The 16,249-nt window shown below is 32.0% G+C and overlaps 1 pseudogene; it reads left to right on the top strand.

The window, feature by feature from the left end:
- Nucleotides 1-16,249, top strand: part of LOC139501358 (uncharacterized) — a 56,763-nt pseudogene that overhangs the window by 7,588 nt on the left and 32,926 nt on the right.

Below are 16,249 nucleotides of genomic sequence, written 5' to 3'. Positions count from 1 at the left end.
ATCACAACAATACTGAACTTAGAGGAAAATCAATTCGGAATGTCCATAATCACATGGCAAAATCAATTACCAAAACGCATCAAAAAGGAATGGACAAGAACTGTCATATTCCTGACTTGGTACAGGCATTTTCAAATGTAGAAAATGGTTGATTAAACCTGGTTTTATATCGCTAACCCTCTCACTTTGATGACAGTCTCGTCAACTTCCGTTATATTTACATTGATGCGTTAACTTAACAGACTCAATAAATAAAATAGTCAGAATATTGGTACATCAGTCATTATCGTATAACAATTTTAAAAGGAACAATTTAACAGAACACAAAAACATCTATCTACAAACACTTTCATTGATTTGTGTGTCTGACGTCATAAAATTTTATACGTCACATAGATTTGTCGTTCAATGTGCATACAAACAATTTTAAAATTTACCTAGGCAATGTTAGCATTCAGGTATGAAAAATCAAAAGTTTGTAATAATAAATTTCAGAAATAGAGCGAGATTTAAACTAGTCCAATAGTTATATATAGAATTTATAAGAATCCACAAATAGTTAATTCCACTACGCGATTGAATGATTTTGACGTTTGTGGTTCAACGTATATTGTAATTCATAATAGAAATATATCATAATGACATAAAATATAACAATATCAAACTGACGGGATCTTTTAAAGTATAGAGTCACGTTATAAGAAAGTATCATGATTATGTTGGCATACACTACAATATATTATGGAATTTTTAACGACTCTGTTGTTTATTCGTTTGGTCAACAAGGACTTTCAAAGGCACACCGACCTATGTGTTTTCTTTTTGAAAAGAGACTTACGATTTCGTCAATTAAGCACTTACATTTTTTTGTACATATTGTATCTGCATGTTATGTTTTTGGTCAAATTGAATCCTATTCAAAAGAAATAAAATAGCTAGAAAATGTTGACTTAAGCAGTTTGTTTTCATAATACAACTATCTGCGTGGAATGATAAGGGGGCCAAGTCCACTGTAGAAACAAAATCCCTCATTTGCGCATACATGTACTTCTTTCTTTTGGTATCGTTTGTCATGAGACTTTGAATAAAATATATATTTATCAGTCATACCAATTTTAAACAAATTAAGTCATCGCACGTGACTTTTTTATGTTGAAAAATACAGGCAAAGTTTTGATGTTTATACAGTGTCCTATATTTTGACTTTAGTGGATCTTTCAAAAGACGCACACTACACGTTATTTTTCACTTTTAAATATTGATGAGAGGCGGAATCAATATATCGATATTAACACATCTGAAAAAAGGCAATATATGGCCTCAATTTGAGAGTTCCAACTTTTATATATTTAAAAAGTATCATTTTGAAAAAAGCGTTTTACAAGGATCAACAATGCCATTTTCTTTAATACTTGTGTGTTTTTGCTGTTCATGTATTAATACCGTGTTATGCAAATACACCCTTTATTGCATAGCAATATAATATTTCCAACAGAAAGTAACAAAACGGTAGCGTGCAATAAATTCTAATATTGTACTAGTGCAATAAATCTTCAAAATTCATGACGTCATCAACGACAAAATGTTAGTTTAAACCAATTTTTACTTTGAAATATTATATTGCTACACGTATACAATAAAAGGGTTATTGCATGAATATTGGGGAATATTGTTCCTCGTAGAACATACATTGCACTTGCAAGCTCGTGCAATATAAAATTCTACTCGGGACAATATTCCCCAATATTCATGCAATAATCCTATAATTTCTTTTTGTGTTTTTATTATTATATTGAAATGAAATGGTTAAGCTCACTTCTACCAATTTCCAAACACTTATGAAACACAACATTTTGGTTTATTTTTTATTTATTTTTATGTAATATTGTGTTACCCATGTAATTTGTCAGATACTATATGTTGAACTTTGCTAGAGTTTTGTTAACGATTGTTTGGTCTCATCAACAAGCATGTCTATACCTTACTTGTGTTTATCTACATACTATCCATTCAATAAGAAGGCATTTGATTCTTTTTCATAATCATATATTGTTGTATTGTAAAGATGCTGGAGCCACGGAACTGTACAATATCCTGTCTATGGTTATGAAAATGTTTGTAGCAGTGGATGGAGGCATAACGGTAATCAGATCTGTAATATAGGTTAGTGATTTAAAATACATTGTATTGTAGTTTATTGAATATCTTAAACTTTAGTTTTTTCATAATATGCGAAATACAAGGAAAAGATTTAACTTGATGCATATCCCAAATTTGAATTCCTTCTTGAATATGAACTTTTTATCATACTTGGCCTTTTTACTTTTTATTTAGTGACGTGCCAGCTTACTTTACTTTTTCTCGTATTTAAATTCCATACAATAACCTGTTGTAACTCACACCCGTGTAATCGTTAGTTGTAGCTGGATAGTTGTGTAATTGCCAAACATATTAGATCTGTTTTTGTAGCTGGCACTGAGACAAAATTTGACTTAATTGGGTTTCATTGTGATCAAAACTATTTAAAGTAGTTGAAAAATATTCATAATCTATATTTGATTTTCAAAATGTTGTCGTCGGTTCCTATTCAAAGTAATAAAAAGTAAATGGAGTCTTTATCAGTACTTTTTTCATCCCGTATAACATTATCTAAAGTTTTTTGTATGTAAATGACCTTCTGATATAAACGTTTTCAATGTATCAATACCTTTGCGCAATTCAGACGACAAAAAAATATATTAGAAACAAACAAAGCCTATCACATCAAATTTCTATTTCTTCCGTTACCATAAGAAAGTTAAGATAAAAGGTCTAAAGATAACTTTATTGAAATATTGTTAAACGATAAAAATACTATCAAAAACTAAATATATAGGCTAACAAACAAGAAGGTTCTCACCTTTTCATTCAATATCTGATTACTTGTATAATGAGTGCTCGGCTATCTGCGGCTTTGCTGACTTGAGTTAAGTACTCAATATTGGAATCGATGATTAGCAAAATATTACATTTTTTTAATAGTCTTAGCTGGTTTACTCAACAATATATGACCGATTTATACAATGTTCTTTTTATTTCCAAATTAAATTTGAAGAGTATTTTATGTCAATGTGTTAAGATATGCACGTTGAGGAGTGGAGTTAGCATGTCAATAACTGCTAGTTGTCCTTTACTAATTTATTAATCATTATCCATTTGCTTTGTTTCTTTTGTTACCTATTCTTACATCGGACTCGTACATCTTAAACTTTAAACTTAGTTTTACTGTGCGTATTGCTGTGTTTTTGTTCATTCTACATTGGCTAGGAGCATAAGGGGGCGGGTTGAGGTCACACAAAACATGTTTAACCCCACTGAATTATTTTCAGACGTCAGGTGTCTCTTTTCTTCAAAAGACTGATCAGTGACGAGTGAATAAAAAGTATTTAAAACGACCCGATATAATACATAGTTAGAACCTAAAATTCAGATAGGTTTGGGCAAAAACATCTACAGTAAACTATTTCTTAAGTAGTAACACATATTAAAAGTATTTTGAAGAGTACAGAGTTTCGTAAACAAATATATAAATATAACCCTATCAATAAGATATTGTCGTCAGCATCTAAAATCAGCCAACTAGTATATAAAAACTAACATGCAAATATTTAAAAAATGCCGAAACAATGTAAGATCACGAAAAATCAGGTAAAAAACCCAACTTGTTATGCATGTTGAATTAGACGTAACAATTTCATTATACATTCATCAAGACTATTTCCATTTCAGCGATATGTTCTCCACCATGTATGCACGGAGGAACGTGTTATTCTCCAAATCGATGTAGGTGTGCAACTGGATACAAAGGCGAACTATGTGGTGGAGGTAATTGGTTTATAATTAGTTGGACAACCTACCATTTATGGAAGCATGTTTATATACATAATATTTGTTTAGTTATTCTAATAGTTTGAAAATAAAGACTCATTCTTTTGTCAAAATTTCCATTATAAGTTGCAAATTTTGCAGGTATACCGATGTTAGTTTAGATATTTTTTGCAAGTTAGAACTGGATATATAAGTGTGCAAGCAATTGAAATAAAAGAATTATTAAGGTACATACAAGTCGAACAAGTTCTTAGTAGCTCATTATTACCAGCTATACATGTATATATGTCACTCATCATTGTCAGTTGTATTCTTCAAATTTTGGAATAAAAATAGATATTTATGATAACATTATGACAATCAATGTTCTTTTATCGTAACAGTTCTCCAACATTGCTTAGTTTCAATTGCGAAACCTCGGTGTTTACAAACAAGTGATTACTGTAGCCTAGACCCTAGAAACATTGTAACAATTGCATATTGTCAGCTTCTTTTGATATACGAACAGCAAACATTGTTCCTTTTGATCTTATGGAAATGCTTATAATAAGACAATAATGTTTAAGGTAAGGAACAAAGTAATTCCGGCCCGTTTAAAAAGAACATAAAAGAAAGAAGTATATTTCTTAAAACAGAATAGTGCCTACGCATAGCTGTGTCTTTGTCAATAGATGACACATTGTATAGTTGTGGTATCAAATGAAAGTTTGTGGACTTGGGATCAATGTTTAAAGATTCTTGCGAATAATAAATAAGTAAAAGCCATTTTAATTTGAGAGCACAATTGCCCGGTTGTTCAGATCTACCTGTTTCGTACTGTCAAACTTCCGGGAAACGGTAGAAAAACGACCATTTTCTACCCTTTTAGAGTGGATGTTCAATATATATTTTTTAAAATTTCACACTACACACATATTTGCTCCTCTAAATTTACGGCAAAATCAAAAGACTTTTAATAGTTTGTTTCATTTTGGCTATAGAAGTGCAAACAAGATTAGTGGATATGTCTATTTAAATTGTCTACAAGAACTGACCTGATCATCAATAATAGATAGAACATATGCACATATTTAGTACAATGGCGTTAGATCTAATGTTTAGATCTTTCATTACAAGAACAACTTATTTTTAACAGTATCTTCATGTTCTCATCTCAAACCTTGTTATCCTGGGAAGTGTTATGGCAGTACATGTCGATGTTCAGAGGGATTTAATGGAGGAAGCTGCTTAACTTGTAAATATGATAACATTCACAAATTAGAAATACAGAATGAAATCCACATTTGTGTAAAGTTATAAACAAACAATGTAGATATGTTTGCTTAAGTATATATAGTTATCAAAGGTACCAGGATTATAATTTAGTACGCCAGACGCGCGTTTCGTCTACATAAGACTCATCAGTGACGTTCATATCGAAATATTTATAAAACCAAACTAGTAAATAGAATATACCATATATTATTTATCAATTACATGAAGTCATTACCCGAGTGATTCTACATCCTACGTATACATGTATGACAGTTAATGTCCTGCTTTAGGTAGGACACTGCTAGAATCAGCAAATTGTGTACAATTTAATGCAATGAATTATCAATTGAACCATTCGCACACAAAAATGTATGCAACAAATTACGATCGTAAAGTCGGCCTACATGCTACATTTAGTTCTCTCTTCAATTGGATAATTAGTATTAAATGTTTTCCAACAGTGCAAAGCCAAACGTTTTTACCAACTATTGAGAAGATCAATGCCACTTTTACCTATCATAGTGAAACGTTAAAAAGAGATGAATACAGTTATAAGTGTGATGCCACTCACATGACAAAGCCTGACATAACATGGACAAATCAAGGGAAATTCAATGTTCTTGAATTTTACCTTAAAGCCTCATTAGACGATACCTATGTATTTTCCCATAACCCAAGCACTGTTCCAAGTTATATCAGCACGGTGCAATTTGGGATCGTTTCTGCCACTGCATCTGTTGTCCACATGAAACTGAAAAATGGAGGTGAGATATGTTTATCGAATGTTAAGCCTAGGCTAATCGACGATCAACAGTTCTATTCGCAAAGATCCAGGCTTCAACTTATATTGTTCTAAAACCATTTATATTACTTTTCGATGTTTAGATCATTACACAACCAAATTGAATGAAAAAGATATAGTAAATTAGTTAGCAAATAATTGTTTTAAATAAAGGAATATAAATAAGGTATATTGGTGTTCAAAAGTCATAAATTGATTGAGAGAAAAAAATCATAGTTACAAATTACACCCGAGAGAAACCTACTAACTATAAGAGTAAAACCAAATCACAACAGGATTACTGAAGTCCAACAAAAACAAACTCCAACATATATAGACACGAGCTATTTGAATACAACTGCCTTATTCGTGACTTGGTACAGGACAATTTAAGAAAAAAGTATAAAGTGATAGTTAACGTTAACTGTAAGTACATCTGCAATTTTTTAACTTAATCTACGTGTATTTTTGTTTAAAACTACCTGTATTTGTAGTCTAGACCACTACACATCTTGGATTTGCAACTTGTTTATCATATTTCCAAAGTGTTGTTTAGTGTGCTATAACTGACAGTTAAACATATTTGAGATATTAACATCATGTGTTATTTGAAGATTATTACAAAGCCAAGACGGACAACCTGTCATGTTCAAAACCTTCTCCTACAAATCCAATAACCGATTTGTCCTGCAACTTAAACACCAGATATATTATACAGTTTGACTCCGGTGACAGGTAATAGCACAGTTTCGTATAATGTATTCGCCAAACATCATTTTTACATAATAATATTAGTGTATTAAACGAATTCCGTTTTCCTATTTATTCGTTTTTAACATGTTTTGGGATATGTTTTAACATGCTTTTATCGTTACACTAAACGCATTTGAGGCAAGTAAAAAAACAAGATGCAATGCAAAAGACCTATTTATTAGTCAACGTTCTTCACGATTATAATAGATGAATGCATTGTTCATCTATGTCATTTGTATGATATTATTATTTTCGGTATATATTTATGGAATCAACTTTGTTTTCTTTCTGATTAAATTCATTATTCAAGAAATAGTTGATGCCAGCTATACTTTTAACATTTTAGCCCTCGCTTTCGCTCGGGCAAAAATAATCACGAATGTAATGCCTACTCATGTTAATACTACAATAAAGTATAGCAAACTTCAATTATTTCGATTCTGATTATAGGACAATTAGTGTAATTTCTATGTCGTATATGTATAAGAGTAAAGCGTTTGTATAAAATCCTCCATGAACCTCCCTTTTTTGTTTGTAAACAAACAAAGGACTGACAATCGAGGAGTTTTGAACAGCATGCATGAACGATTGTCGTATCTAGGTCAAATTTGTCAATTTCGAACTGCAACACATTATAGTCATAACAATTAATTAGTAACAAGTGTATTATTTTAGAGTTTGGAAGTGTTTTAAGTAAATGAAATATACTATATGTATGCCAATTTGATAAAATTAATTATTCTGCAGTAGTCAATATACGCATGTTCAAACACATTTTATTGGATTTAGAGCATGTGTTTATTCACAAAGCGAACGAGGCACGTCATATTATAATTGTTTTTAAACTTTAAGAATAATACTTATAGAACAGGCGAAGATGAACAGATGAAGGTGATGATTTTTCTTATTGAGCGCTCATATCAATTTCTGTTGATATTAACTCGATTATATATATTTCAGAAACAAAATGGTATCGTATTCACATCAAAGTGTCTTTCAAATGCATTTAAATACTATAAAGATAAATAATGCGATTGAGATTTTTCTACAAATCTGCTTGCTAAAAAAAAAACAAAAATATTTGTACCCGAACACATGAGTATTAGCTAAAAAATACATAATTGTTCTTTATTTATGTGTTTTGCTTTTAAGTAGCTTTCCGTAACTGTGAGTACTCTCGAATTTCACTTGTTTGTGTTAATATGTCTCTTGATTGCGTTTATCCATTTCAATTGACATCTCATAGTGTGTCTTTTATGTTGTGATTTTATACTATTGTTTAAGGTAAGGGCGATGAAGAAGCTTGATTTTTAGTGGTTTATAAGTGTTTCTCGTTTCTCGTTTTTGACATATATTGGACCGTTGGTTTTCCCGTTTGAATGGTTTAACACTAGTATTTTTTGTGGCCCTTTATAGCTTGCTGTTCGGTGTGAACCAAGGCGAAGACCGTACTTTGTCCTAAAATGTTTTACTTTCACAAATTATGACTTGGATGGGGAGTTGTCTCATTAGCACTCATACCACATCTTCTTATTTCTATGTATTATTAAATTTTCTTTCAGGTACATGGTACATTTTTCAGTAAGTACTGGTGGATACAGGAATCTTCAAAATGGTCATAGTAACGTTGGACGAAATACCTACAATGCAATTAAGACTGAAAATTCGATGCAACTACATTTTGATTACGAAGATCCAATTCACTGTTCTGAAGATCACAATTGCACTTCGGGAGAAATTCCATTCCTTTTAAGTCACGATGTAACAAATGTAAGATATGCTTTCACGTGTATATTTGTATCGACTTAACAATTACGTACGTCAAAAATCAACGAAGAAGTTAGAAAATGACGGTACAAACAACTCAATTTTTGTTTAAGGAGGTACCTAACACTACAGGGAGATAACTCTGTAAAATCAGCTAAAAGTTTTAATAACGTTGTGTTGTTAATGTAATATTAAGCTTCTCAATGATCAAAATTAGTGTTTGTCAAACTGCTATATAAACAGTGTATTTTTTCTGATAAAATGGTTGGTTCAAATGTTTTGAATTTTTTATATTTTTATCAAAGGGCGAAAGTTAATACTTTGTCAAAATTTTATAAAAATTAAACGACCCAAATTAATTTAAGGGAAGGTGTTGGTACCACCTTAAGCGTCAACATGAAAAATACTTGATGCGTTAACAGGATATGTGGAACCTCCTTTGTATGTATCAGCCACAATGAGATCCCTCACTCAGCTATATTGTTAACTTTGCAATCGGCAACATTTCTGATGCTACAAAAAAAAACGTTTCAACAAAGTTTGCCAAATAAATATACATATATGCTACGGATTCGTAAAACTAGAACACACCTGGGATATTTCGGGTCCGTGGCTGAATTAAAGTATATAATTAAATGTAAGCCTTATTTTAGCCTGGATATTTAGTATTGGTATTGACATTGATTAAGTCATGCTGATTATTTGACATTGATAAAGTCATGCTGATTATTTGACATTAATAAATGCACAGTTTTCTCTGCTGTCAAAATCTTTCTGTGTGAACCCGTCGACCTGTAAATTATTATTGGTAATATTGATTATTTGGAAATCGAAAGGGCCTTGCATGGACACCATTGTCCTATATTAAAGTTATAAATTATAGGTGAATTCTTTGATTCGCTGTTTTACGTCATGCCGGCTAACAAAATGGAAACTGTACCTTTACGTCTTATTTTAAGTCTAGATTTTAAGTATTCGTATTGGCAGGTTATAAATTCATACTGATTAAAATATGACAATAGGAAACACTTTGACATTGATTGAATTTAGTAGCGTCAACCCCTGTGACTTTGACTCGTGTATAAAGCAAATCCTAAGTTCACCGTTTAGTGGTGCGCCTGTCAGATGCCGCACGTATATATAAGGTAATAGGTAACAGGCAAATATTCTATTGGTATCGGTATCGGTTTCAACCAGGAACTTGTTAATTATTGACTATATTAATTATATGGAAAACAAAAGGGTCTGGAGTGGTGTAATTGTTAATCAACACCAGTTGTCCTTTATTAGCTATATACAAAGTTGAATTCTTTGATTGTCGTTTCTACCCCATGACGGCTAACATTGGACCTCTTTTATTTAGTATTATAGATACCAATGACTTATATTACGATTTTAATCATGTATATAATAGACATATATATAGATACTCATACTTTTTTCTCTGACAAACAATATGCCAACTTACTTTTTTTAAAATAAGATAAGATTCTAAGTTTCTATTCCAACTGACTGATTACTAAATGGCCGCAAAAATATATCACATTGGACATCTTATATGTAATAAAAACATTGTATTCTTACAAAACTCAATATCAGTTCATTGATAACAGATTCTAATCATTTTCTGGTTTCAATATTTACGAATATTGAAACCATATGAACATGAATTGGTTTACTCTTATTAGTATTAATAACAAAATAAGTGTCTCATCCAAATGTGAAAGCAGAGCATGGAAAGCGCATGGGTCCGTGTATATCTGCGTCCATTCGTTTTTCGTTTTGAAATATCAAAAACAAAAAACAAAAAACGAAAGTGTTTTCATTTTTCGTTTTTGATTTCTTAAAAACAAAAATGAAAAACAAAAGTGTTTTCGTTTTTCGTTTTTGATTTCACAAACAAAAAACGAAAAACAAAAGTATTTTCATTTTTCAATTTTGATTTCTCAAAAACTAAAATCGAAAAATGAAAGTGTTTTCATTTTTCATTTTTGATTTCACAAAAACAAAAAACGAAAAACGAAAGTGTATTTATGTTATCTTTCCAACACAGTTTAATTGTCATTCAAAAAATGACAATGTTGTCATTTGTCATTCATTTAAAGGTCGTTAAAGTATACATGCACAGCGGTTGTCAGATCAATACTACTTTAATCGAAGATAATGTCGACGGATGCAAAAGTCTTTATCAATCTAAACAATAAGGGTTCGTGATCTTTACTTTTAAGTTTGGAGAGGTTAATCTAAGATGATAATATTGTAGCGTAACTAGCCTCTTTTACAAATAAAGCAAACTATATATTGTTGGCGAGGGAAGGGCTCAAGGACTCCAGAAGAACTGGAAAAAATGATACAAAATCTTTCACACCCTTTCTTAATCTAAAGCGCAAGTTTTAATTTATCTATTTTATTATGTTCTGGTCTCGGAGCAAAATATATAGATACATTGTAAGACTTTTAGTATTTACATGTATGAACAATATCAAAAGACATATGTAGGATGATGAAAAAAATAATGTAATCCACAAAGTCAAGTGTGTGGCTATTGTTAGTTTAAACATATTTATTAATAGTGGATTGGAAACTTTCTCACCGGAACGGTGATCGAACCAGGAACTTATGTTTTTGTATAGTCCGATGCACTAACCTATGTTACTTTTGTATAATGAGGATCAATGGTCTAGTTCCTCGTTGAAGACCCTCCAGCTCCTTTCAAGATGAAGAACAGGCATAAAAGCCCTGTTCATTAATAATTTGTATTTTTTCTATATATTGTGTGCGATTTTGTCCCGTGTACATTTACTCCACATCTCTTTATTTTCTATTTCGGACCTGGACACGGCTCAATGCTAGTTTAGACCTCCAATGTTATAGGTCATATGTTTTTTTTAAAATTATTTGATGCCGTGGGATTGGGATTTTTAGATTTAATGTAAACCATGTCAGGTTTTTAACTTGTATTTACAGCAAAGATAGCCAGTTTTGTGTTCTGTAATATACTGTAACAGTTTAATTTTACTTGTCCGGTCGCATCGGAACTGCTCCAAACATCTTCCGAACAATATCTGGACGTCGGTTTCGTGGGCATGTACAATTGCTAAACCACACATGAACGTTCTCTAGTCTTCGTAGATCTATTCCAACTTGAAGTCTTTTTGAGTCTACGACAAGCAGAATATGATATTTTATACCATTAAATATTGAAGCCATAGTCATGAAGATCGATTACTTGATTGATGTTCCGTTAACGTAGCCGCAGAACAAAAACGCGAGAGCTACTTTTGAATATTTCTACAATTTTAAGTAGTTTTCCACTCACAAACACAATAATATTTTCAACATTTATTAATTTTTTTTTTTTTTTTACACTTTTTAACTTTTATGTTGTTTTAAAATATCAATTTGACTTGAATTTGGGATCCCGCTAACATGTTTAACCCCGCCACATTCAAAATGTATGTGCCTGTCCCAAGTCAGGAGCCTGTAATTCAGTGGTTGTCGTTTGTTTATGTGTTACATTTTTTGTTTTTTGTCAATTTTTGTGCATAAATAAGTTAGTTTTCTTGTTTGAATGGTTTTACATTGTCATTTCGGGGCCTTTTATATTAGACTACGCGGTATGGGCTTTGCTCTTTAATTGTTGAATGCCGTACGATGACCTATAGTTGATAATTTCTGTGTTATGATGGTCTCTTGTGGAGAGTTGTCGCATTGACAATCATACCACATCTTCTTTTTTATATTTATATGAGTATATTAAATAAACATGTATATACCAAGCTAAGTCAGTTTATATCTTGTTTTTCGTCTGACTATACAAAAGGCGAGGAGAGCTACTTGATAGATCAGGTTGACTGATAAGCTGTCTATATAAAGTAATGGGACAATGCATGGCATGAAGACATCACCAAATCACCGTATGCAATACTCAAAAAGACATCCAGAGCTTACCATATAGTCGTCAACTACCCATCAACAGGCCGTGAGATTTGGTTGGCTCTTAACTCAAATCCAAGAGCACAGCAAAATGTCAAAATATTCTATTCAAACTGGGTGACCTGGGAGAAAAATATTGAAATTTGCAAAAGAAACACACACACCCCTCAACTTTTAATAAGGAGATTTGGTATTAATGCAAATGAGTCAACTATCCAACAAAGTTCAAATGTAGTGGATGTAAGCAATTATATATAGGCAACCATATAATCTTCAACAATGAGAAAAACACACGGTATTGTCGGCTACTATGGTCCATGAATTGAAAAATATGAAACAGCTCAATTGAGAAAAATAACAGCCTATTTTAAAACAACATGAATTACGAAAAACACATATAAAAGACATCAACAAACGAAAACCATTGAACTACATGCTCCTGAGTTGGAGCAGGCACATGCAATATATTGTGGCGTTTAACATGCTTGTAAACAGCCGGGACAGTTTTGTTACAACACAGCATAAGAACAAACTATAAAAATCAGTGGAAAAGGGCTTAACGTATGAGATCGATACAAAACAGAAGGAAAAAAAAGGTCTAACAAAAACACATACCGAATGTGGCAGGGTATTTTTACCTCGTTTTCAAACAATCAAAGTACTGAAGTACTGAACATCGAATGACTGCAAGTTCTTTTGGATTGTCACAAGCACTTGTCTCAGAAAAAAAATCTCATCTCTATACTTGAAAGTGAAGTTAATGTACAGATATATTGTTTTGGAAACTCAGTACACATATTCTATATCATATGATCTTTTTAATTTCAATGCCAAATATAGAGTTCTGACCCTCAATTCCACGGTCCACTAGACATGGAAAATGATAGTGCGAGTGGGGCATTTATGTGGTATGGACATATTCTTATTCAAATCCTTTATTAAAGAAGTCAGTAAATTTACTACAGATAACACTACATTTGTAAATTAGACGAACTAATCTAATCAAAATGTATATCTCTGATTTCGTAATACTTATGTGTATGAGAAAATTAATATATATATTAATTTTAATAAGATTGTTGAACGAACGTGTTCAATCTTAGGATTTTATTCTTGTCAATTTTTCCAACCGAGCAGAGCGAGTCGAAAACAATTAAATAGACGTCTTTCAAGCCAAAGTTAATATGTTTGCTATACACACATCACTGGGGTAAAGCTGATGACCGTAACTGCATTCACGGTCATCCCAAGATGTCGGATGAAAAATTAGGTCAGTTTCTGTATTGTCTGTTAAAGTGTTTCTATATCATTTTCTTTACAAATCATACATTGAAACGATGTAAATTTATAAAAGAATCACTCGGAAATCACTAATTACTTCTGAGAAATGTGCATGAAACGGGAAATTCGATTTGAAAAAATCGCCAAGATGACCGTAAATCACAATCGAGATGACCGTAACAGAATCAGCGATTCATAACAAGGCTGACCGTAACTGCTTTTAAGATGACCGTAATTTGTAAATGATGACCGTAACTTTTAAAGGATGACCCTCAATACTAAGAAATATCCGTAATTATATAACTATCTTTTTGTATCAAATGATTGCCAAAAGACATGCAAATGAACAGGAAGGAAAAACATGCCACAAAAGCGCGATAAAATGACACCTTACAAGCATAATAAAAAAAAATGGGGTGCACAGCCTTCAACTGCTCGACAAAAGATGTTTGTTTGTTTCTGGGATTCCTTTTAATGACATATAATAAATACACATTTCTAAAAATGCCAAAAATTGCATGTACATCCATTGATATTATATCGTCTTTCATTTTGTCGTGCAAATAAAATAACAGAAATATTTTGAAAATATCATTCGAATAAACTAGTGAAGGTGAGCTCCAGCAAAGTAGATCCTTAAAATAGTATTGTACGAAAAGCGTATCACAAGGCGGAACGTTGTCAATTTGTATATATACAAAAATGTTATTCATACAGTCAGGATTCTACTTCTTCAAAATTATCTCCCCATTACGCCAGTTCATGCTCACAATCGTAGAAATGGAAGCCATTGTAGGGATGACGCTCTGCCAATTTTGCTCTTGAAAACTGATAAATTTATCCACATAGCACCATTACGATCGATCGTTATATGTCAGTTATATTTTTAAAGACAAATGTATCTACTAGCTAATGAGCATTAGTTAATGATCTTGTCTTGTCGTGGAAGGGCACACTAAACATTTTCCGTGGTTGAAGATTATAAACCCTAGTTATCACACACAAGAAAATCATATTTTTTCGAAGATATCCATTTTCATCATCCAAATTAAAAGACTGTCGTCAAGTACTTTTAGAAAAAATAGCTATTCGAACACACATACTCTGTTTTTGTGATTCATTAGATAGGTATCTCACTTGACCCATATATTTCATCTTTTCGTACTGTCATTTTTTTACGTTATAAAGTCAACCTGTAGCTTTGATATATAGTAATGATAGAATCTGAAGCGAGATGCTATATAAAATACTCTTGCTTTGTACGTTTTAAAGACAAAATATACACCCCAAACATGCCCTAACATAAAAAGGTGCACTCGATTTTTCTCTTTTCGATACAATCGTTACCTGTTTTGGGGCATTGAAAACTTATGCAAATGGTGTTTTTAAAATAAGAAAATTGTCGTTTTATTTGTTTCTATTAACTTTTTAAAATTTGTTACTATATCAAACATTACAGTTAACATTTATCGCTTTCCCGATAAACACAGAGCTTCGATTCTTTTGTTCTATTTCAAGAGTGTTTCCGCCTGCATATATCAAGACAAATTAAGATTTTAAATGGTTCATGAGAAAATGCACGGACACGACTGGAAACACCATTTTTCAATCTTTCAAGAACCATAACTCCTGAACGGTAAAAGTCAAAATCGTCATTATTGAACTTGACCTCTAATTTGCCATCAGTAACAACATATTAAAATTTCAAAAGCTTTGGTTGAATGGTTCATGAGAAAATGCACGGACACGACTGGAAACACCATTTTTTCAATCTTTCAAGAACGATAATTCCTGAACGGTAAAAGTCAAAATCGTCATTATTAAACTTGACCTCCATTTTGTCATCAGTAACAACATATTAAAATTTGGGAAGCTTAGGTAGAACATTTCATGCGTAAATGCACGGACACGACTGGAAACTCCATTTTTCAATCTTTCAAGAACGATAACTCCTGAACGGTAAAAGTCAAAATCGCCATTATTGAACTTGACCTCCATTTTGTCATCAGTAACAACATATTAAAATTTGGGAAGCTTAGGTAGAACAGTGCATGCGTAAATGCACGGAAACGACTGGAAACTCCATTTTTCAATCTTTCAAGAACCATTACTGCTGAACGGTAAAAGTCAAAATCGCCATTATTGAACTTGACCTTCATTTAGTTGTTAGTAACAACATATTGAAATTTTAAAAGCTTTGGTTGAACGGTTCATGAGTTAATGCACGGACAACATTTGATTGCCGCCCGCCCGCCCGCCCGCCCGCCGTACATCCCCAAATCAATAACCGACATTTTTGTCACAAAAATCCGGTTAAAAAGAAATTGATGAAACATATTTATATCCGCTAACCGAGCCCTTATTGAGATCGACAAACTCAACAAAAAAGCTTTGAATACAATACCGTGATATTTCTTAGAATTGATGGTCATCCTATAAAAGTTACGGTCGTCCTATATAAATTACAGTCAGTCTTTACAAATTACGGTCATCCTTTACAAGTTACGGTCATCTTTTTACCAATCACGGTCATCCTTGTTTTATGTTACGGTCATCTTGAAAATATTTTGATTATGATTTACGGTCATCTTAACGATTTTTTCAAATCGA

Source organism: Mytilus edulis, chromosome 13 (assembly GCF_963676685.1).
Source record: "Mytilus edulis chromosome 13, xbMytEdul2.2, whole genome shotgun sequence".
Classification (NCBI taxonomy): domain Eukaryota; kingdom Metazoa; phylum Mollusca; class Bivalvia; order Mytilida; family Mytilidae; genus Mytilus; species Mytilus edulis.
Note: the sequence above shows the minus strand (reverse complement) of the source record. Positions and strands in the feature narration are given on the sequence as shown.